Genomic DNA, 23,420 nt, shown 5'->3' with positions numbered 1-23,420 from the left:
TATAATAAATGACTTGGATGGGAATGTCGTTATATGTTTAGTAAATTGGCAAATATTGATAGAGTTGTAGATTGCAAGGAAAATTATCTAAGTACACAGTGGAACATAGATCAGTTTAGTAAATCAAGCAGAGTAATGGAAGATGGGATTTAGTTCAGACAAGTGTGACGTGATGCACTGAGGGATGTCAAATTTATAGGACAAACAGTGAGAACTTGGGGTGCAAGTTCATAGCTGCCTGAAACTTGAAATACAGATAGATAGAGTCATGAATAAGCCATTAGATATGCTGTCTCCATAGTCTGAGGCATTGAGTATAGGAGTTGGGATGTCATGTTGCAGCTGTACAAAATATTGTCTAGTTCACACTTGGAGTGTATACAATCATGGTTTTCACACTACAAGAGTGTGGTAGCAATAGAGTGCAGAGATTCACCAGAATGTTTATCAGCATGGAGTGCCTTAATTATGAAAGATTGGATAGGCTGGCTTTATTCTCACTGGAATGTAGGAGGCCAGGGGATGATCTTAATAAAATCAAGATGGGCAGAGAGGCATAGATAGGGTGGATAAGCCAAAATCATTTTCCCAGGTCAGGGGAGTCTAGAACTAGAGGATATAGATTTAAGTTGAGAGGGGAGAAATTTAAACAGTACCTGAAAACAAGGTTTTCACACAGAGGATGGTGGTTATCTGGATCAAGCTGCCAGGAAAGGTAGTGAAGGAAGATACAACTATAATGTTTCAAAGGCATTTAGACAGGTCTTTGGCTAAGAAAGGCATAAAGGGATGTGACATTTGTGTAAACAGGCATGGATGCCTGTCAGCATGGTTAAGGCTGAAATGTACATTTCTGTGCTTATAAGAAGAAGGATTGGTGATTGATCACACTGGGCTATCTCTGGGCTTAGCCTGATGTTTGTAACTTCACAGCCCAATCTCAATTTTATTTTAAAATTCAACTTCTTAATGGTAACTCTCTTTCCCAGCCTTCATTGTCAATGTACTTTGCTGCCACTGTCTGCCATTTGTAAAATTGTCATGTCCATTATTAAAATATCCTTGGGTTCATGCACTTAACTGTTGGTGTGTGTGTTTCAACATCTTTTTCCACCTTTTTTCTTATGTAATTCCATCTTTGTGATGACTCACCACATTTCCTCAGATGGAAATGTTGACTTTAGGCAAAACATTTTCCTTCATTTCCCATCTTTTCATGTAGCATGAAAACAGTGCTTAGATGCTTATAGTGTATCAGTGCATAGAGTCATATAGAATGGAAGCAGCTAATCCTGCATTTGGCCCATATCCCCCTAAACATTTTAAATGTTGTTAATGTACCTCCCTCAAACACTTCTTCTAGTAGCTCATTCCAAATATCAAAGTTCAAAGTAAATTTATTATCAAAGTACGTATATGTCACCATATATTACCACCCTCTGAGTGGAAAAACTTGCCCCTCAATTCCTATTAACTCTCTCCCCTGTCACCTTAAATCTATACCCTCTAACTCTTGATTCCTCAACCCTGAGAAAAAGACTTGCTTATATTCACCCTATCTCTGTCCCCCATGATTTTGTAATTCTCTGTAAGATCACCCGTCATTCTCCTATGCTCCATTGAATAAAGTGCCAAACTGCTCAACCTCTTTCCATAGTTCAATCCCTCAAGTCCTAACAATATCTTCATATAGCTTTTCTGCACTTTTTTCAGCTTAATGGCATCTTTCCTATAGTAGGGTTACCAAAATTGGACACAGTATTTCAATATGGTACAGGAACTACCTCTCCATTTCCATATCCAAGATCCTTATGAACTAGTGGATCTGAATCCACCAGCTCTCCACTTAACATCACCATGTTCCCATGGCAGTGTGAGGCTGTTTCAGACAACAACTGAATGACTTGGTGCCAATGCTGACCTCCAGGTTCCTTGTCATGGTTCCCTACCTTTTCAATAAGACCAATCTCTGGGCTTCCCATCAGCCATTGTCTTCCATTTGTACCTCTAGTAATCTGTCATTTATTGGAGTTGTTTTGTTGCTCCATGGGTGGTGAGTTTAAGAAATTTGGTGGATCAATTAGATGCTTTATTACATTGCATAATAAATTGAACTACTCAATTTTTGATTGATTGTCCTTTATCCACTTCTAAGTAATCGTCATTTTGATTAGAACACTCCTGTGTCTGGCAGGAAATGGACAACATTGGCCAGTCCACTTTTCAACTAATATGTACACAACGCTGGAAGAACTCAGCAGGCCAAGCAGCATCCGTGAGAAAAGAGTAGCCAACGTTTCGGGCCGAGACCCTTCATCAGCAATGGGGGGGAAGAGAAGGCCGAAGCCCAGTTATAGAAAGGGGAGGGGGGTAGGGCCTAGAGGTGCCAGGTGGAAAACCAATCAGAGGAAAGATAAAGGGGGGAGGGGGTGGGGATAAGCATGAAAGAACTGTAGAGATAAAGAAGCAGAAAGTTGAAAGGGGAGAGAAGCAGAGAGGGACCTGGGATAGGGGAAGGGGGAGGGAATTACTGGAAATTGGAGAATTCAATGTTCATACCACCAGGCTGGAGGCTACCCAGACGGTAGATGAGGTGTTGCTCCTCCAACCTGAGTTTGGCCTCATCATGGCAGTAAAGGAGGCCATGTATGGACATATCTAGATGGGAATGAGAGGCAGAGTTGAAGTGGGTGGCAACTGGGAGGTCCTGTCTATTGTGACGGACAGAGCGTAGGTGCTCGACAAAGCGGTCCCCCAATCTGCGTCAGGTCTCGCCGATGTAGAGGAGGCCGCACCGGGAGCACTGGATGCAATAGACGACTCCAGCAGACTCGCAGGTGAAGGGGGGAGGTGTGGGGACAGGTGTAGCATTTGCACTTGCAGGTATAAGTGCCAGGTGGGAGTTCTGTGGGGAGGGACGTGTGGACCAGGTAATCGCGGAGGGAACAATCCCTGTGAAAAGCTGAGAGGGGTAGGGAGGGAAAGATGTGCTTGGTGGTGGGGTCCTGTTGAAGGTGGCAGAAGTTGCGGAGGATAATGTGTTGGATCCGGAGGCTGGTGGGGTGGTAGGTGAGGACAAGGGGAACCCTGTCCCTGTTGTGGTGACGGGAGGATGGGTTAAGGGCTGAAGTGCGGGAAGTGGAGGAGATGCGGGTGAGGGCATCTTTGATGACGCCAGAAGGGAAACCACGATCCTGAAAGAAAGAGGACATTTGAGAACGGAAACGTTCCTGGAACGGAAAGCCTCATCCTGGGAGCAGATGTGGCGGAGACAGAGGAACTGGGAATAGGAAACAGCATTTTTGCATTGGGCAGGGTGGGAAAAGTTATAGTCAAGATAGTTATGGGAGTCAGTGGGTTTGTAGAAGATGTCAGTGGATAGTCTGTCTCTAGAGATGGAGACCAAGAGATCAAGAAAGGGGAGAGAAGTGTCCGAGATGGACCAAGTGAATTTAAGGGCTGGGTGAAAGTTAGAAGCAAAATTGATGAAATTGACGAGCTCAGCATGGGTGCAGGAAGCAGCACCAATGTAGTTGTCAATGTAGCAGAGGAAAAGTTGGGGAGTGGTGCCACTATAGATTTGGAGCATAGACTGTTCCACATAACCCACAGAGAGGCAGGCCTAGCTGGGGCCCATGCGAGTGTCCATGGCTACGCCCTTGATCTGGAGAAAGTGGGAAGAACCAAAGGAGAAGTTATTGAGAGTTAGAACAAGCTCCGCCAACCGGAGGAGTGTGGTGGTGCTGGGGAACTGGTGGGGTCTGTTATCCAAAAAGTAGCGGAGGGCTTTGAGGCCTTCTTGATGGGGGATGGAGGTGTACAAGGGTTGAACATCCATGGTAAAAATGAAGCAGTCGGGGCCAGACCACTTTTCAACTACTCATTCTTAAGTGACCATGTAAGTGCTCCGTATATACCATGTGGTGTGATTTCTTTGGAAAACTCTTCATGAAGCACTGTCAGACTTGCTGTGCTTCCCACAATGTTTACATCCTTCCGTGCACCTGAAATATAAAGGCATGCACACAGATTCAGTGGCACCCATTTCTGTATATAATACACTAAAAAAACTGTTAATCAGAAATCTGGAAGGAAGAGACATTGTTATGAACTACTGCCTATTACATTCAAATACTCAGTCACTGCATTGCTTTTCTAGATAATGCACACTGTAAACACACAACAGCCATGGTGCCCTTCTGCTGGATGTGAAAGACTGCTTTGTCCCAGAGCACATCAAACTGTTTGAGTTGAGTACGTTCAAACGAACACTGAGAATGTTGCAGATTATTTTTATAAATAGAAGATTAAAAAAATTGTTGCAGAGCATCTGCTAGTATATTTGTGGCTGCAGTTTTTCAGTTTCACATGATATAGGACGAGACACTTCAGCTAATGACATCTGAGATGGCTTACAGAGCATTTCCATCAGTCCCATTCTCCTACTTATTTTCCCAGTAAACCATTCACCATCTGTTTTCCCTGGAGTGCAGGGGGCTGAATCTCTTCATAGAGATTTATAAAATTTATGAAAGGGGTAAATAGGGAAAGGAGAATCTAGAACTAAAGGGCTTAAGTTTAAGGTAAGAGGGAAATGATTTAAAGAGGACCTGAGGGGTAAGTTTTTCACATAAAGGAAAGTAGATTATGAAATGAGATGCTAGAGAAAGATAAAAATGGGTACAATTACAGTATTTAAAAGACATTTGAACAGGCACATGGATAGGCAATGTTCAGAGTTATATGGGCCAAATGTTGACAAATGAGATTAGTGTTGATTGTCATAGATGAGTTAGTTCCAATGCCATGTTTCTGTGTTGTATAACTCTATGAATCTATATTTACAAATAAAGGGTCAGCCATTCTATGCAGAGATGAGGCAAAATTTTCCTCAGTGTCATTATTATTTGAGACTTTATTCAGGAAAGGTCAATAGAAGCAGAGATTTTGAATATTTTCAAGTTTCAGGTGGACACAATCTTGATGGGCTAGAGGGTGAAATGTTAATGAAGTAAACAGGAATGTAGAGCTGAAGCTACAATCAGCTCAGCCCAAATCTTATTGAATGGTGGAGTAGGCTTAGGGAGCTGTAGCCTTGTCCTGCTCATAAATGACATATTCATAAGCAAGTGATGCAAGGAGGTAATTCTGTGAACAACATCGCCTTCGGGTGTAGAAAGACTGAAATATTTGCAGGCAGCTTCTACCAGAAGTACAAAATGAATAAGTTTTTTCCATTTCCTCCTGAGAATTCCACTGTTACAGAAACCGATTAATTCTTACCTTCACTCCATGTGATATCAAATAATATTTAAAATCACTGGATACAGCAAAGTCTGTGGATACGTAAACATCTTGGTGTGGTGCTTCTGCTCCAGACTCAGCCACCAAGGTGCCCAGATATATCTTATCCACAAAAAGCGGAACAAAACATCTAACTGATTAGCCCCTACATGAAACGTCACTTGCTCCATAATTGAAATGTTCTCACAACCAATGGACTCACTTTGAAGGACTGTTCATCTCATGTTCTCAATATTTATTGTTTATTTATTTGTTATTCTGATTATTACTATTCCTCCTTTTTGTTTCTGCACAGTTGTCTTTTGCACACTAGTTGAACACTGAAGTTGGTGCAGTCTTTCATTGATTCTGTTATGTTTATTATTCTATTGTGGATTTATTGAGTATGTCTGCAAGGAAATGAATCTCAGGGTTGTATATGGTGACATATATGTACTTTGATGGTAAATTTAGTTTGAACTTTGGTGCAGTTTATTATTGATGGATGTTGCCTTCTTGAGGTAGCGTTTCATGTAGATCCTATTAATGGTGGAGAGGGTTGTCCCTTTGATGTATTAGGCTGAGTCCACTCTTCTCTGTAGCATCTTATATTCTTGTGCATTCAAATTGCCCTACCAGACCATGATGCAATCAGTCGGGATACTTTCAACAGTACATCTTTAGAACTTTTCTTCACTTCTCTTCTGAATTCAGTCATGAATATTATTTGTTTGCTTTTATTGTTTGCATGATTTTTCCCCTGCACATTGGGTGTTTGACAATCTTTTTAAGTGGGTTCTATTAGGTTTCTTTGTTTTGTGGGTGCTTGTAAGGAGTTGAATCTCAATATTATATATAGTATACATCCTTTGATAATAAATGTGCTTTGAACATTGAACTTTTTAGAGTATTTATTGACAAGCCAAAGCTTCTTAATCTTCTAAGAAAGTAAAGAGGCCTATGTGCCTTCCTTGTGATTGCATCTAGGTGCTGATTCCAGGACAAGTCCTCGAATATGTCAATAGCCAGCAATTTAAAGCTGTTGTCCCTCTCCACTGGGTTAATGGCGAGTACATGCCAGGCAATGAGCATCTCCAACAACAATGTCCAACCATGTATCCTTAACATTCAATGGTATTATCATCTTCTAGTACTACACCATCAATATCCTTGGAGTCTCATTGACCAAAACTCAACTGGGCCCACAATGTTAATACTATGGCTGGGAGTGCAGGTCTGACACTCATTATCCTGTGGTCAATGGTTCACCTCCTGACAGATTATTGCCATTACATTGTCATCAAGGCATGACTCGAGAGTAATGGCAAATTTGCTATTTGCCTGGGTGAATCCATTGCCACTAACTGGATGAAGAACTTATTTGATTGGCACCACCAACACCACCTAAATTATTTATGTCTTGCTGGATGTGGTCATTGCATAGGACTCTTGTGGTGTGGATGTTGCTGGCCACTTATCAACAGTGTGTTTGTATATTGTCTGAGTTTTGCTGCATACAAACACAAGCTGTCTCATTTGCTAAGCAGTTGCAAATTGAATTGCACTTTGTATATCATCACTTCTGAACTCTTGATAGAAGAAAAGCCAATGATAAAGGAAATGGTTAAGCATAGAACATTGACATGAAGAATTCCAGCAGTGATAGAATGTAATCAAGATTTATCTCTTGACAGTTTTTGTTTTGCTATTCACCTTCATTTTATGCTTCATAGACCTCCTTTCAGCAATGGGAGCAGTTTCTATTTATCTATAAGCAATCCTATAAATGCTCATCTGCCTCCCTTGACCATACTTACAGGTTCCTCACCACTGGTACAGCAGTCTTCGGTCTCTGCTTATATGGTGGGAATAAAAGTACAGCCAAGTGATCAGACTTGCTAAAGGTGTCAATGTCAACTTCACTTTCAGTCCATTTGTCACAAGTACACTGATTGTTGACTTCAGGAAGGGGAAGGAGAGCAAACATATGCCTACATTAGGTCAAGGGTGCAGTCAGCTGCTATAAATTCCTGGCTGCTAACGTATCAGATGACCTGTCCTAGACCCAGCACGTAGATGCAATCATCAGGAAAGTGTGCCAATTTATTTACTTTCTTTGGAGAGTAAAGTGGTCCGGCATGTCTCTGATGTTCTACAGACATATTTTTGAAAGTATCCTGACAGGTAGCATCATGGTCTGGTATGGCAATTGAAATGTGCAGGAATGTAAGAAGCTGTACAGAGTAGTGGACTGAGCTCAGTACATTACAGGCACATTCCTCTCCACCAATGGTAGTATCTACAAAAGGTGCTGCCTGAAGAAGGTAACATCCATCATCAATGATCCCCACCTCCTACCAAAAGCACGATGTCCCACACCATCAGCTTCAAGAACAGTTACTTCTCTTCAAATCAAGAACTGAATGGTTGAGAAGTAGCTGTTCTTGAACCAGCTAACACAACCCTAGCACCATGTTGATTACTTTGCACTAAAAGGGCTTTCATTTTTTCTTATAAATGCTATGGTTCATTTATGATTTTTTGTGAATGCTGCTTATGTGATATGCGCCTGTGATGCTGCTGCAAGTAAGTTTTTCTTCACACCTATACTTCTACATGTGTCAATAAACTCAACTTTAACATTTTCCCATAACCTTTAATTTCCTGTATTTACCTGTCTCAGCCTTCAATGCACTTGATAGCTCAGCATCCACAGCTCTCTGGAATTATGGATACAAAAGATTCACAATTTTCTGAGAGAAAAGGTACAGGTGAGCAAGGATGGGATGATAGGGAGGACATAATAGCAGTGTTTAGAGATTACGTTCTTTGGTGATCATCCGGTGAGGCATTGCTGGTAGAACTTAGCAACAAGAAGGAGGGAGGTCACTCTAGTGGGGCAGTAGGGTTGTATTATAATCAGTGTGAACTTGGCGAATAGGTGTGTAGAAAATTTGTTCATTTTAAGTATAATAGGTTTGTATTAGTAGGAGATTTTAATAGCCCCAGTATTGATTGGACCACCCAGATTGTTAAGGACCTGAACGGGGTAGAATTTGTGAAGTGTCTCTAGGAAAGTTTCCTGAGTCAATATATAGAGGCCCCTTTTTGGGAAGGTGCAATATTGTACCTCCTCTTAGGGAATGAGACAGGGTGAGTGACTGAAGTTGAAGTCAGGGAGCACTTTAGCTCTAGTAATAATGATTCTATTATTTTTAAGGAAGAGATGGAAAAGGATAGGACAGGTACACAGGTTAAGGTCCTAAACTGAAGCAGATCTAATTTTGGAGAATTAGATAGGATCTAGCAGAGGTCAAGTGGATGAACCTGTTGAATGGAAAGGAGTGAATGACAAGTGGGAGTCTTAAAAGTAAGATGAGCAAGTGCTTGTGTTCAGGTGAAGGTTAAACTTGGCTGACAAGAGATATTGAGATTCCCTTCAAGAAAAAGAAGGCATACATTGGTTTTAGGAGTTTAGGATTGAGCAAATCCCTTGTTGACTATAAAAGGATGGTAGGTAGGCTGATGCCAGTGAACCACTGAGTAGTTTTGACTACCCATTGTAGAGCCTTGTCCACTGTAGTTTCTGTACCATGCAGCAATGCAGCATGTTAGGATGTTCTCTGTAGAAGGTCATGAGTATTATGACCATAGTCCAGCTTTCTTCAGACTCCTCCAAAAGTAGAAGCATAGGTGAGGTTTTTTTATATTGTGTAGTATGTTTTCTGGAACCATGAGAGGCTGTGTGAGATGTGCGCTCGCAGGAGTTTGAGGCTTCGCAGTTTTTACTGCTGTGCCGCTGATGTTAAAGAGGGTTGTAAGGGACCGCGAAGCGCAGAATCAAATATCGCTGTTATGATTGTACGCACCAGTATCAATTGTTTGGTGACAATAAAGTAAAGTGATGTGAGTACTTCTTAAGTTGATAACCATGTCCTTTGTCTTGTTGACATTGAAGAAGAGGTTATTTATGTGGCATTAGGCCTTCCAACTTCTCTCTGTAGGCTGTCTTGTATTTGTTGGTGATGAACCCCCACTACTATTGTGTCATCTGTAAATTTGACAATGTAATTACTTGGTATTTGGCTGTGTAGCCATGTACGAGCAAAGTATGTAACAGTGGGTTCAGCACACAGCTGTGTTGAGAATCATGGGGAGGGAAGAGTGGTTCTGCATCCTGACTGTCTGAGATCTATTGGCTAGGAAGTCCAATACCTTGTTGCGCGGTGGGGTATCTAGACTGAGGAGTAGAAATTTGTTCACCGAGGTCTGTGGGAAAATAAATGAAATCCAGAAAGAGCATTCTGACATGTGTCCGTGTTTTCTAGGTGTGTCAGGGCCAGCTGCATGTTCAGTCAGTAAGCATATTGGTGAGTGTCCAGTGTGGCCGGAAAGGAGTTTTTGATATGTGCCATTATCAGCCATTCAAAGCACTTCGTGGTGATTGGCATCAGTGCCACTGGGTGGTAGTTGTTTAGCTCTGAAGGTATAGAGTTCTTCAGTATATGAATGATGTGGCTGACTTGAAGCATGTGGGGACAGCAATCTGGATGAGTGAAGTGTTATAGATATCTGTGAAGAGCTGGTGTGTACACTCCCTGAGGACTCCACCTGAGATGTTGTCTGGCCCGGCAGCTTCACAGGGATCGACTCTCTGTAGAGTCCTTCTCACGTCTGCTGCTGCTATAAACAGTGGCTACTCACCTGGAAGAGGAGATAGATTTCATGGCTGTTGTTATGGTGCATGCTTCAAAGAATACATAAAAGTTGTTTAGAGCATCAGGAACAGAGGCATCACTAGAACAATCAACGATGTTTTCTCTTGCATAGTCAATAATGCCCTTGACACTGGGGATCATTATTGGATGGATGTTCCTGAATTTTTTATATGTAGGTTGTCTTTGCGTTCTTGATGCCTAAGATGAGGTTTCTCCTGGCTGTTCTGTCTCCAGACTTGAAGGCAGTGTCCCAAGCTTTTAGTAGGGAGCATATTTCTGCATTCAGCAAGGGCTTCAGGTTGGGCCATGAAATAACTGTTCTTGAGGCACTGGCATCACCTACACACTTACAGATGTAGCCAGTGACAGATAAAACATATTCCTCAAGATCTGCGCCTCCTTCAGCATCTACCAGTTAGTCTGTTCAAAAGTGTCCTGCAATTATGAAGAGACCATCTGGATGATTGTTTTGTAGAGAGCTGATGATGCTGCAAGTCTCTTCCCAGTGCAGCTTTGGTGTTTGTGCAGGAGTATGTAGACAGTGGTGATTAACATAACAGTAAACTCCACGAGCAGGTAATGTGAATAATGTGTGAGTAGGTAAGGAGGATAGATCTCCGGAATGTGGGAGCCTGACAGTCTGCATCATCAGACTGTGTAGGAATCTAGTGAAGAAATCAGAGAGGCGTTTGCGAAGATATCTGTTTCATCATTAGCCACTGGTGAAGTTTCCAAAGAGTGGAATTTGGCTAATGTTGTTCCGTTGAACAAGCCAGTGAACAACCACAGGCCAGTCAGCCTGACAGCAGTAGTGGTGGAGTTACTGGAGAGAATTCTGAAGGAAAGGATCTGCCAGTATTTAGATAGACAGAGTCTGATTAGGAGGAGTCGACACAGTAGATGAGGGGAGGGCGGCAGATGTTCTTTATTTGCCAATTGGTAAAGGCTATTGCTATTTACCAATAGCCTTTGCTATTGGTAAATAGCAAGGCTTTTACCAAACTCCCGCATGGTAGGCTGGTCTGGAAAGTTAGGTCCATGAAATTCAGGGAGAGCTAGTTAGGTGAATTCAAAATTGGCTCAGAGATGGGAAGTAGAGAGTAGTGTTTAAAGGTTGCTTCTCAGAATGAATGTCAGTGGCTAGGGTGTACTGCAGGGGTAGGTGTTGGAACTCTTGATATTCATTATTTATTTAAGTGACTTGGGTACAAATGCATAAGGCTTAATCAGTAATTTTGCAGATGACACAAAATTAGGAAGTATTGTAGTTAGTGAAGAAATTTATTGTAGATTACAAGGAAATCTTGATAAGTTAGAGAAGTAGGCTGAGGAATAGGGAACAGATTTCCATACATTTAGTGTTAAGTTATGCAATTTGGAAAGTCAAGCCAGTGTAGCACCTGTACTATGAATGTAATGGCACTAGGGAGTGTAATGGGACAGAAGGACTTATGAGTGTAAGTACGTAGTTTCTTAAAAGTGATGTCACAGGGAGACAGGGTGGTGAAAAGGGTACCGTATTTAGTATGCTGGCCTCCATCAGTCAATGCATTCAGTATAGGAGTTCGGACATTATGTTGCAGTTGTAAAAGTTGTTGGTGAGACCACACTTATACTACATAGTTTAAGTACTGTGTACAGGTTTGGTTACCATGCTATCTTTACATTGGAAATAATGTAGGTAAAGTTTACTAGGGAGTTGGCAGATCTAGAGGACCTAAGTTACAGGTTAGATCTGAATGGTTAACCTTATAGAAATGTTTAAAGTTATGAGAGACATGTATAAGATGGATGGAGTAGTATTTTCCCCAAGGTAGAAAAGTCCAAAGCTAGAGCATATAAATTTAGAATGAGAGGGGAAAGATTTTACACGGAAGATGATTAGTATATAACGAACTGTCAGAAGAATTAGTTTAGGTACAATAGTATCATTTAAGAATACTTGGGTAAGTACATGGAAGGTTTAGTGAGGTTTAGAGTGATATGGGTCGAACACAGGAAATTGGGGCTAGATGGGCGATCACCCTGGTTGGGATGGACTTGTTGGTCCTAAGGACTTGTATCATAAGACAATAAGATATAGGAGCAAAGGAGGTCATTTGGTCAATCAAGTCTGTACTACCAGTTCATCATGGTTGATCCATTTTCCTCTCAGCCCCAATCTCCTGCCTTCTCCTCGTATCCATTCATGCCCTGACTAGTCAACCACTACCTTAAATATACCTAATGACTTGGCCTCCACATCTGCCTGTGGCAATGAATTCCATGGATTCACCACTCTAGCTAAAGAAATTCCTCCTCGTCTCTGTTCCAAATGGACGTTCCTCTATTTAAAAGTTGCATCTTCTGGCCTTAGATTCCCCCACAATAGGACACATCTTCTCCACATCTCTCAAACCTGGAAAATTTTTGAGAACTTCCTTTGAACTCTATCCAATGTCAGTACATCCTTCCTTAGATAATGGGCTCAAAACTGCGCACAATACTCCAACAGAGGCCTCACCAGTGCCTTATAACACCTCAACATACTTTTATATCCTAGTCCTCTCAAAATGGATGCTAACATTGCATTTGCCTTCCTCACCACCAATTTAAACTGCAAATTAACCTTTAGGGAATCCTGTACAAAAACTCCCAAGTCCCATTGCACCTCAGATTTTTTTAATTATTTCTCTATTTAGAAAATAGTCTATGCTTTAATTTCTTTTACCAAAGTACATGCCCATACACTTCCTGACACTGTATTCCATCTGCCACTTCTTGCCCATTCTCTTAATCTGTCTTATGTCCTTCAGGAGCCTCTCTATTTCCTCAACAGTATCTGCCCTTCCACCTATTTTTGTATTGTCCGCAAAATTCCCGTCATCCAAATTATTGACGTATAACATAAAAAGAAGCGCCTCAAACACAGACCCCTGTGGAACGCCACTAGTCACCAACAGTAACTAGGCTCCCTGTATTCCCACCCTTTGCCTTCTGCTAATCAGCCAAATCTCTATCCATGCTTGTATCTTTCCTGTAATGCTATGTGCTCTCAACTTGTTAAGCAGCCTCACATGTGGCACTTTGTCAAAGGCCTTCTAAAAATCCAAGGGCACAACATCTACCAATTCTCCTTTGTCTATCCTGCTTGTTATTTTTTCAAAGAATTCCCACCGATTTGTCAGGCAAGATTTTTACTGAAGGAAACCATGCTGATTTCGGCCTATTTTATCAAGTACTTCCAAGTATCCCAAAAATGCATCCTTAACAATCAACACCAACATCATCTCAATCACTGAGGTCAGACTAGCTGGCCTATATAGTCGGCCCTCCTTATCCATGAGCTCCGCATGCGCGAATTCAACCAACCGCGAATCAAGAAAACCCAGAAGTGCTCTTCCAGCATTTGTTGTTCGAGCATGTACAGACATTTTTTCTTGTCATTATTCCCTAAACAATGCAATATAACAACTATTTACATAGCATTTACATTGTATTAGGTATTATAAGTAATGTAGATATGATTTAAAGTATACGGGAGGATGTGTGTAGGTTATCGTGGATCGGGATCGGAAAAAAACGTAAGTTCTCTTACTAAGTAAGTCGGAACAGTTACATCTGGTATTATTTAGCGTCAGTTAGTCAAACGTTTGTCTTAGTATATAGTATATACTTTACCTTTCTATGCATATAAAACACTTAAGAAATGTGTGTATTTCAATAATTAAACCACTGTCGCTTAGTAATAATTGTACCTACCATCGGGGGCAGAGCCTTTCTCGCTTTATCTTTTAAAATTGTTCCAATCGTTGACCGACTATAGCCTAACACTTTTCTAATGACCGATGACTTTTCACCTCTTTCCGATCGCTTTATTATTTCCACTTTATTTTCAATCGTGATCGTGATTATTTTCGTGAACAGAAATGCTGCAGATTCAGAGCTCTGCCGGGTCCTAAAGACCACCGCACTGAGACAGGTTAAATAAGGGACTTGAGCATCTGTGTTTTTTGGTATCCGCGAGCGGTCCCGGAACCAATCCCTCACAGATAATGAGGGCCGATTATAATTTCTTTTATTCTCCTTCTTGAAGTGTGGAGTGACATTTACAATTTTTCAGTCCTCCAGAACCATGCCAGAATCCATTGATTCTGGAAAGATAATTACTAATGCCTCCACCATCTTCAGCCACATCTTTCAGAACCTTGGTGTGTACACCATCTGGTCCAGGTGACTTATCTGCCTTCAGACCTTTCAATTTCCCAAGCATTTCTGCTGCCTGACAATCTTGAACTTACAGCATACTGCTAGTATCTTCCACAATGGAGACCAATGCAAAATACTTATTCAATTCATCCGCCGTTTCCTTGTCCCCCATTATTACTACCCCAGCATCATTTTCCAGCGGCCTGATATCTACTCTCGCCTTTCTTTTACACTTCATGTATCAGAAGAAACTTCTTGTTTCCACTTCAATGTTATTAGCTTACCTTCATATTCCAACTTTTCTTTCTTTATGATTTATTTTAGTTGCCTTCTGTTGGTTTTTAAAAGCTTCCAATTGTCCAGCTTCCTACTAATTTTTCCTCAATTATATGCCCTCACTTTGGCTTTGACTTCTCTTGTCAGCCACAGTTGCATCATCTTACCTTTGGAATACTGCTTCTTTGGGATGTATCTATCATGCACCTTCCGAATTGCTTCCAGAAACTCCAGCCATTGCTGCTCTGCTGTTAACCCTGCTAGTGTTTCTTTCCAATCAACTTTGGCTAGCTCCTCTCTCATGCCTCTGTAATTCCCTTTACTCCTCTATAACGCTGATACATCTGACTTCAGCTTCTCCTCAAATTGCAGGGTGAATTCAATCATATTATGATCACTTCCCCTAAAGGCTCCTTTACCTTAAGCTCTCTAATCAATTCTGGTTCATTGCATAACACTCAATTTAGACTAGCTGATCCCTTGGTGGGCTCAACCATAAGCTGCTCTAAAAAAAAACCATCTCATAAGCACTCTATAAATTCCCCCTCTTGGGGTCTAGCACCAGTTTGATTTTCCCAATATATCTGCATATTGAAATCCCCATGAGTATTGTAACCTTGCCCTTTTGCCATGCATTTTGTATCTCCCATTATATTTTGTAGACTACACCTTTGCTACTGTTCTGTACATAACACCCATCAGGGTGTTTTTTTTCCCTTGCAGTTTCTTAGCTCTATCCAGAGTTATTCTACATCTTCATCTACATCAATGTCATCTCTTTTTACTGATTTAATTTCATTTTTTACCAACAGCCACCCCTGCCTACCTGTCTGTCCTTTTGATACTATGTGTGTACTTGTAGGTAAGCTCACGATTCAGTGATTCCCACAATGCCACAAATGCCAATCCATAACTCTGCTACATCTAACTTATCCCGTATAGTGTACACATTCAAATATAACACCTTTATTCCTGTATTCATCACCCTTTTTGATTTTGTCCTTTTAGATTGCAACTCATCACATTGACTGCAATTTTCCCGTCATCAGCCTCTGCTTGCTAATATTTTCACTACACACTGCCTCTGTTTGTAAATCAACTACCCCATCCAACCCTATCACTCCAGTTCTCTTCCCCCTGCCAAATTAGTTTAAACCTTCCTGACCAGCTGTAGCAAACCTGCCTGTAAGGTTTATTGGCCCCCTTCAGGTTCAAGTGGAACCCGTCCATCTTGTCCAGGTCATATCCTACCAGAAGAGATCCCAATGATCCAGAAATCTGAACCTCTGCCCCCTGTACCAGTTCTTCATCTGCCAAATTATCCTATTCGTAACCTCACTGCCGCATGGCACAGGCAACAATCCAGAGATTAGTACCCTTTTCAGCTTTCTACCTAGCTCCCTAAAATCTTTCTTCAGGATCTCCTCACTTTTCCTACCTATATCATTGGTGCTAATATGTACCAAGACTTTTGGCTGCTCACCCCTTCCCCTTTAGAATGCCATGGGCCCGATCTGGAACATCCCTGACCCTGGCACCAGGAGGCAGCTTACCATCTGGTTATCTCTATCATGTCCACAGATCTTGTCTCTATTCCTCTAACTATTGAATCTCTTGTTACAACTGCAGTTTTCTTCACCTCTCTTCTGAGCCACAGCAACAGACTCAATGCCAGAGACCCAGTGGGTCGTTCTCCTCACAGTATCCAAAGTGGTAACTTATTATTAAGGTAATGCCCAGAGAGGTGCTCTGCATTGGCTGCCCACTCTCCTTCCCTCTCCTGACAGTCATCCTGTTACCTGCCTCCTGCAATTTTGGGGTGATATCTCCCTGTATCAATGTTGCAAAAACAAAGGAGCTGATTGTGGATTACAGGAGGAATGGAGATGGGTTAACCCCTATTGACATCAATAGATCTGGGATTGAGAGGGTAAACAGCTTTAAGTTCCTCAGCATCCATATCACCAAGGGCCTCACATGGTCTTTACGTACCAGCTGTGTGGTGAAAAAGGCACAACAGCGCCTCTTTCACCTCAGACGGCTGAGGAAGTTTGGCATGGGTCCCCAAATCCTAAGAACTTTCTACAGGGGCACAATTGAGAGCATGCTAACTGGCTGCATCGATCCTGGTATGGGAACTGTACCTCCCTTAATCGCAGGACTCTGCAGAGAGTGGTGTGGACAGCCCAGCGCATCTGTAGTTGTGAACTTCCCATGATTCAGGACATTTACAAGGACAGGTGTGTTTAAAACAAAAAGCCCATAGGATCATTGGGGACCCGAGTTACCCCAACCAGAATCTATTACAGCTGCTAGCATACTGGAAATGGTACTGCAGCATAAAAGCCAGGACCAACAGGCTCAGGGACAGCTTCTTCCACCAGGCCATCAGACTGATAAATTCATGCTGATTCAAGTGTACTCTATGTTTCATTGACTGTTCTGTTTATTATAAATTACTACAATTGCACATTGCACATTTAGACAGAGACATAATGTAAAGATTTTTGCTCCTCGTGTATGTAAAGGATATAAGAAATGAAGTCAATTCAATTCCTCAGTCACCTGTACAAGCTGAAGGTAATTGAGCTGCAGCTCCAGTTCCTCAACGTTCTTTGGGGAGCTGCAACACGGTGTACCTGATGGAGATGTGGTTATTGGGGAGGCTGGAGGTCTCACACACAGAATGGAACACGTCCCCTGAAACCATTCTCATTGTATTAACTTGCCCTAGCAGTTGAGGAATGAAGAATAAGGAAGAAGAAGAAACTTACCAGATACTTACTCAAGCCTGATGAACCAAAGCCACTCCAACACTGGCCCGTTCACACAATAGCTGCTCAATTTGTCATTACCTTATTTTTATTTGCTCTTTTTAATGAATTCTGTTCACCGATTGGGAGCAGTCCAACTCCAAAAACTGCCACAAAGCACTGTCTTTTTTCATTTTCAGTCACGAACCTAACTGAAATTGCTGCTTCTACTCATGTTCCCATTCACTGATTGGCTGCAGTCTATATTTGTGCTATATTGGTTTTTGACAGTATGACCCTCAGAGAATCTCTTTCATGGATGACAACTTATTGTGATAATCTACCCCAAGTTTCTGACACCCCCGTGATTATAAAATTCTTCTCAGAATCAATTCTATCAGAGCCCCTCATATTATGTTTCAATAAGGTCACTTCTAAACTCCAGTGCTATAGACCTATTCTGCTCAATCATGCAGCATGCAACTTCCTCATTGTAGGAATCAGTCACTGAACTATTTCCAGTCAATCTATATCCTTTCTTAACTGTAGTGACCAAAGCTTCATGTAGTACTCCAGGTGAGCCAGAATCAGAATCAGGTTTAATAACACTGGCACATGTCGTGAAATTTGCTGTTTTGCGACAGCAGTACAATGCAATATGTAAAAAGCTATATTTAAATAAGTAGTGATAGTAAGGTAGGCTTCAATCACAAACCAGAGAAAATTTGCAGATGCTGGAAATCTGAGCAACACCCGTAAAATGCTAGAGGAATTCAGCAGGCCAAGCAGCAGCTGGGAAGGGTACAGTTGACGTTTCGGGCCGAAACGCTTCGGCAGGTCCCTACCCCCCACCCCCCCAATCATCTTATTTTTACTATGGATGTCCAGTCCCTGTACACCTCTATCCCCCACCAGGAAGACCTCAAAGCTTCTTATTTCCCCTTGACCATCCCACATTACTTCACTCCTGATGAAGGGTTTCGGCCCGAAACGTCGCCACTACCTCCTCCCATAGATGCCGTCTGGCCTGCTGAGTTCTGCCAGCACTTTGTGTTTTTACTCAAAGCTCTCTTGTTTTTTTTTCTGGATACCAGACCCAGCCAGTACCCCTGGACCACCACTCTCCTCTGCCTAGTGGAACTTGTTCTCACTCTAAATAATTTATCCTTTGGGTTCTCCCACTTCCTTCAAATAAAAGGTGTAGCCATGGGCACTCGCATGGGTCCCAGCTATGCCTGCCTGTTTTTTGGCTACGTGGAACAGTGTATGTTGCAAGCCTATACTGGTGACCGTCCCACACTTTTCCTACACTACATCGACAACTGCATTGCTGCTGCTTCCTGTACCCATGCTGAGCTCATCAACTTCATCCACTTTGCCTTTAACTTCCACCTGGTCCTCAAATTCTCCTGGTCCATTTCTGACACTTCCCTTTCTCAATCTCACTGTCTCTATCTCTGGAGACAGCCTATCCACCAATGTCTATTATAAACCAACGGACTCTCACAGCTACCTGGACTATACCTTGTCCCACCCTGCTACTTGTAAAAAGGCCATCCCCTTCTCTCATTTCCTCTATCTCCGCCACATCTGTTCTCGGGATGAGGCTTTTCATTCTAGAACAAAGGAGATGTTCTCCTTTTTCAAAGAACCTTCTTCCACCATCAATGCTGTCCTCAACTGCATCTCTTCTATTTCATGCACATCTGCTCTTACCCCATCCTCCTACCTCCCTACCAGGAATAGGGTTACTCTTGTCCTCACCTACCACCTCCCCCACTCCCCACCAGCCAACACGTCCAGCACATAATTCTCTGAAACTTCCACCATCTCCAACTGGATCCCACCACCAAACACATCTTTCTTTCCTCCCCCCACCCCCAACTTTCTGCTTTCCACAGGGATTGCTCCCTACATGACTCCCTTGTTCATTCATCCGTCCCCACTGATCTCTCTCTTGCCATTTATTCTTGCAATCAGAACAAGTGCTTCACTTGCCCTTACACCTCCACCCTCACTATCATTCAGGGCCCCAAACAGTCCTTCCAGGTGAGGTGAAACTTCACCTTTGAGTCTGTTGTCGTCATTTACTGTGTTTGGTGCCCCCGGTGTGGCCTCTTGTATATCAGTGAGATCCAATGTAGATTGGGAGACCACTTTGCTGAGCATCTACACTCCATCCGCCAGAACAAGCGGGATCTCCCAGTGGCCACCCATTTTAATTCCACTTCCCATTCCTATTCTGATATGTCCATCCATGGCCTCCTCCACTGCTGGGGGAAAAAACCACACTTAGGTTGGAGGAATAACACCTTATATTCCATTTGGGTAGCCTCCAAACCTGATGGCCTGAACATAGATTTCTCAAACTTCCAGTCATGCCTCCACCCCCCCTTCACCATTTCCCATCCCCTTGTCCCTCTCTCATGTTACCTCCTTGCCTGCCCATTGCCTCCATTTGGTGCTCCTCCCGACCTCTTCTGTTTCTTCTTTCTCCCATGGCCTTCTGTCTCTTTCACCAATCAACTTCCTAGCTCTTTGCTTTATCCCTCCCCCTCCAGGTTTCACCTATTGCCTGGCATTTCTCTCTCCCCACCCCACCTTCCAAATCTACTCCTCAACTTTTTTTCTCTAGTCCTGCTGAAGGGTTTCAGCCCAAAACACCGACTGTACTTTTTTCCATAGATGCTGCCGGGCCTGCTGAGTTCCTCCAGCATTTTGTGTGTGTTGCTCAGATTTCCAGCATCTGCAGATTTTCTCTTGTTTACCTTTTGAAAATGTCTTTAATGCTGGAAAGCTAGTGTCCATGATGGAGTTGACCAAATTTACAACTTGCTGCAGCTTTTTCCAATCCTATACATTGGCCCAGATGGTAATGCAACCAGTTGAATTGTTCTTGGCACATCTGTAGAAAATTGTGCGAATCTGTGGTGACATACCAAATCTCTACAAACTCCTAATGAAATAGAGGTGCTGTTGTGCCTTCTTTCTAACTGTATCAATATGTTGGGCCCAGGGCAGATCTTCAGAGATGTTGACACACAAGAACTTGAAACTGCTCAACCTTTCCACTGCTGTTCCCTTGACCTTCCCTTTCTGAAGTTCACAATCACTTCCTCGATCTTACTGACATTGAGTGCAAGGTTGTTGTTGCGACTCCACTCAACCACCGGATCTATCTCACTCCTGTATGCCTCCTCATCACCATCTGAAATTCTGCCAACAGTTGTATCAGTGGAAAATTTGTAGATGGTGTTTGAGCTGGGTATAGAAAGAGTAGAGCAGTGGGATAAGCACACATCCTTGAGGTGTGCTAGTGTTGATTGTCAGCATATCACTGAACAATAGCCAGATTGCTTTATTCTTATACACCATTTCACTTATAACAAATACCTGATTCTATTTGCCTGCTTTATTACTTGCCATAATTGCATGCTAAGTTTGTTTGTCATAAGCTGACACCCAGATCTCTCTATGAACAAGAGAAAATCTGCAGATGCTGGAAATCTGAGCAACACACACAAAAATGCTGCAGGAACTCAGCAGGCCAGGCAGCATCTATGGAGAAAAGTACAGTCAATGTTTCAGCACAAAACATCAACTGTACTTTTACCCAAATCTTTCTGAACACCAGTTTAGCAGTCTCACACCTTGTAAGTTTGCCTCCTTCTATTCTTCCCACCACAGAGTATAACTTTGACTTTTTCTTTCATTAAGTACCTATCTACCTTCTTGAGGGAACATAGATTGTGTTGATCTCACAACTCACTTCACTGTCTGCATTGAGTCATCGGGAAACAATTGTTCTCAGTCCTTTTATATTTGTCATAGATGCTGAGTGTAAATAGCTGAGGCTACAGCATAAGAGTTTTCAGGAATTATGTAGGAAGTGAGTGGGAATCAAAGGGTTGTTGTGTCGTTTAGTCTTCTGAGTTATCACATTTATCCCCACTTACTGCTTTCTGCAATGATTCAGTCCCAACTCCATAAGCCCTTATTTTGTTCAGTAACTGTATCAGATGACTAAACCATTTACAACCCTTGATTGTGTGACCACCCAGTTACAACAGCCAATCTACACAGGTCATTAATATAAAAACAAACATTAAGGGTCCCAGCTCCTGTTACTATGGTATCCACTGGTCACAAATTACCATTCACTAAACAACTCTCTACCATATGCACAACATGCTGGAGGAACTCAGCAGGTCGGGCAACATCTGTGGAAACGAACAGTCAACGTTTTGGGCCGAGACCCTTTGTCAGGACTGAAGAGGGAAGGGGCAGGGGCTCTGTAAGGAAGGTGGGGGGGAGGGTGGGAAGGAGAAGGCTGGTAGGTGCCAGGTGAAAAACCAGTAAGGGGAAAGATCAAGGAGTGGGGGAGGGGAAGCAGGGAGGGGATAGGCAGGAAAGGTGAACAAGGAATGTAAGGGGAAAGCACTATGGGTAGTAGAAGGAGGCAGAACCATGAGGGAGGTGATAGACAGCTGGAGGAGGAGGCAGAGTGAAACTGGGATGGGGGAAGGGAGGGGGAGGGAATTGCCATAAGCTGGAGAATTCAGTGTTCATGCCCTTCCCACCCTCCCTCCACCTTCTTTATATGGCCCCTGCCCCCTCCCTCTTCAGTCCTGACGAAGGGTCTCAGCCCGAAACGTTGACTGTTCGTTTCCACGGATGCTGCCCGACCTGCTGAGATCCTCCAGTGTGTTGTGCATGTTGCTTTGACCCCAGCACCTGCAGAGTATTTTGCGTTGATTCTCCACCATATCCTGCCTCTTAATGTTTTTCTTCTGTTTTTATTTCCTGTCCTGTATTCTTCTCACACACCTTACTTTCTTGCCATTAGTGTTATAACTTCATATCCATTTTGCTTTGGAACCCATTGCTTCCAGCCTTAAGAATCAGTTTTCAATATGGTTGAATGCCTCAATGCCATTTAGACTTCTTCAACTATACAGCCTCAATTAATACTTTTAATGACCTCTTTGGAAAATTCTATCAACTTGGTCAGACAAAATCTTCCAACTGCAAAGTTATAAAATCCAGAGATCTGTTGGCTCTTTGCTGTGTTAGTTTGGCTTGAACAGAAATAGAGGGGTTTGTTTGCAGGAATGTGATTCCAATTCTGTAAGTCTTCCATGAATTATCTTCTTAGACAAGGGAAGGTGATATGTTCTTGTTAGGAAAGGTTAAATAATATCATGGAAAGTTTGAACAGAAACTCTTTCCTGTGACTGGTGAGTTGATGAATGTGGCAAAATCACAGGTTTCTGGCAAATAGGTTAGTGGTAATGTATAACTGAATATATCTATAATGACACAGAAAACTACTTGGCCCCAACAAGTCCATGCTAGCTCCCAAGGAGGAATTTCATCAGTCCCAATTCTCTTCTCTTTCATAGTCCAGATACAACATTCTCTCTCACACACGTCCATCCACTCTAGCCAGTTAATCTGTCAGCATACTACTGGAGGAAACCTGCATACCCTAGGGAAACCACACACAGTGGCAGAAAGAACGTGCAAACTCCACCCAGACAGCACCGGAGGTCAGATTAAACCCAGGTCTCTGGAGCTGAGCAGCAGTAGTACTAATGGTTGTGTTACTGAGAATGGCTAGAATTTGGAAAAGACCTGCTGATAGGCTAGAGATAGAGATTCAGTCAGAGTCCTCATAAGCAGATTGAATGAATACTGAATGAAGGCAATATTGCCGACATTTAGGTAAAGGCAGAGGTAGTGAAAATAACTGGATCTTCCAAAGAGCATGGCCTCTTCTCAACACTTGAGAATTCAGTTTCTCTGTTCATGTAGATGGCATTAAGCGTCATACGGTGATGCAGAGTAGGATAAGCAGAAAGGAGAATGGAATTAGGCCACAACTGAGCTATCCAAAAGCATGGGAAAAGAACAAGATTGCGCAATAGTGTATGTGGAATATTAAGGAATACAAGGAGTAAACAGGAAAGTGGGATTAATTTGGAGATGTTACAGCTAGCAGGAGAGTAAAATCAGTCTAGGGTGGTTACCAAACAGTGTAAGTGACAATAGCGAGGTGGGATTTTAATATTTATTAGGATTAAGCACGAGAGTGGGATTTTAATGGATGTTGGGAGTGAACCAAAGTTGAATATTATACTCTATAAGATATTAAAATGGTTCAGGAATGAGCAAATAATTGTTTTTGGTGACAGGGGACATC

The 23,420-nt window shown here is 42.4% G+C and overlaps 1 protein-coding gene across 5 annotated transcripts in view; it reads left to right on the top strand.

Moving 5' to 3' along the window:
- The window catches only part of rabgap1l (RAB GTPase activating protein 1-like), a 587,017-nt gene that overhangs the window by 398,061 nt on the left and 165,536 nt on the right, over window positions 1-23,420 (top strand). The window lies entirely within an intron of this gene.

The sequence above is a fragment of the Hemitrygon akajei genome, chromosome 12 (assembly GCF_048418815.1).
Source record: "Hemitrygon akajei chromosome 12, sHemAka1.3, whole genome shotgun sequence".
NCBI classification, from domain to species: Eukaryota; Metazoa; Chordata; class Chondrichthyes; order Myliobatiformes; family Dasyatidae; genus Hemitrygon; species Hemitrygon akajei.
Note: the sequence above shows the minus strand (reverse complement) of the source record. Positions and strands in the feature narration are given on the sequence as shown.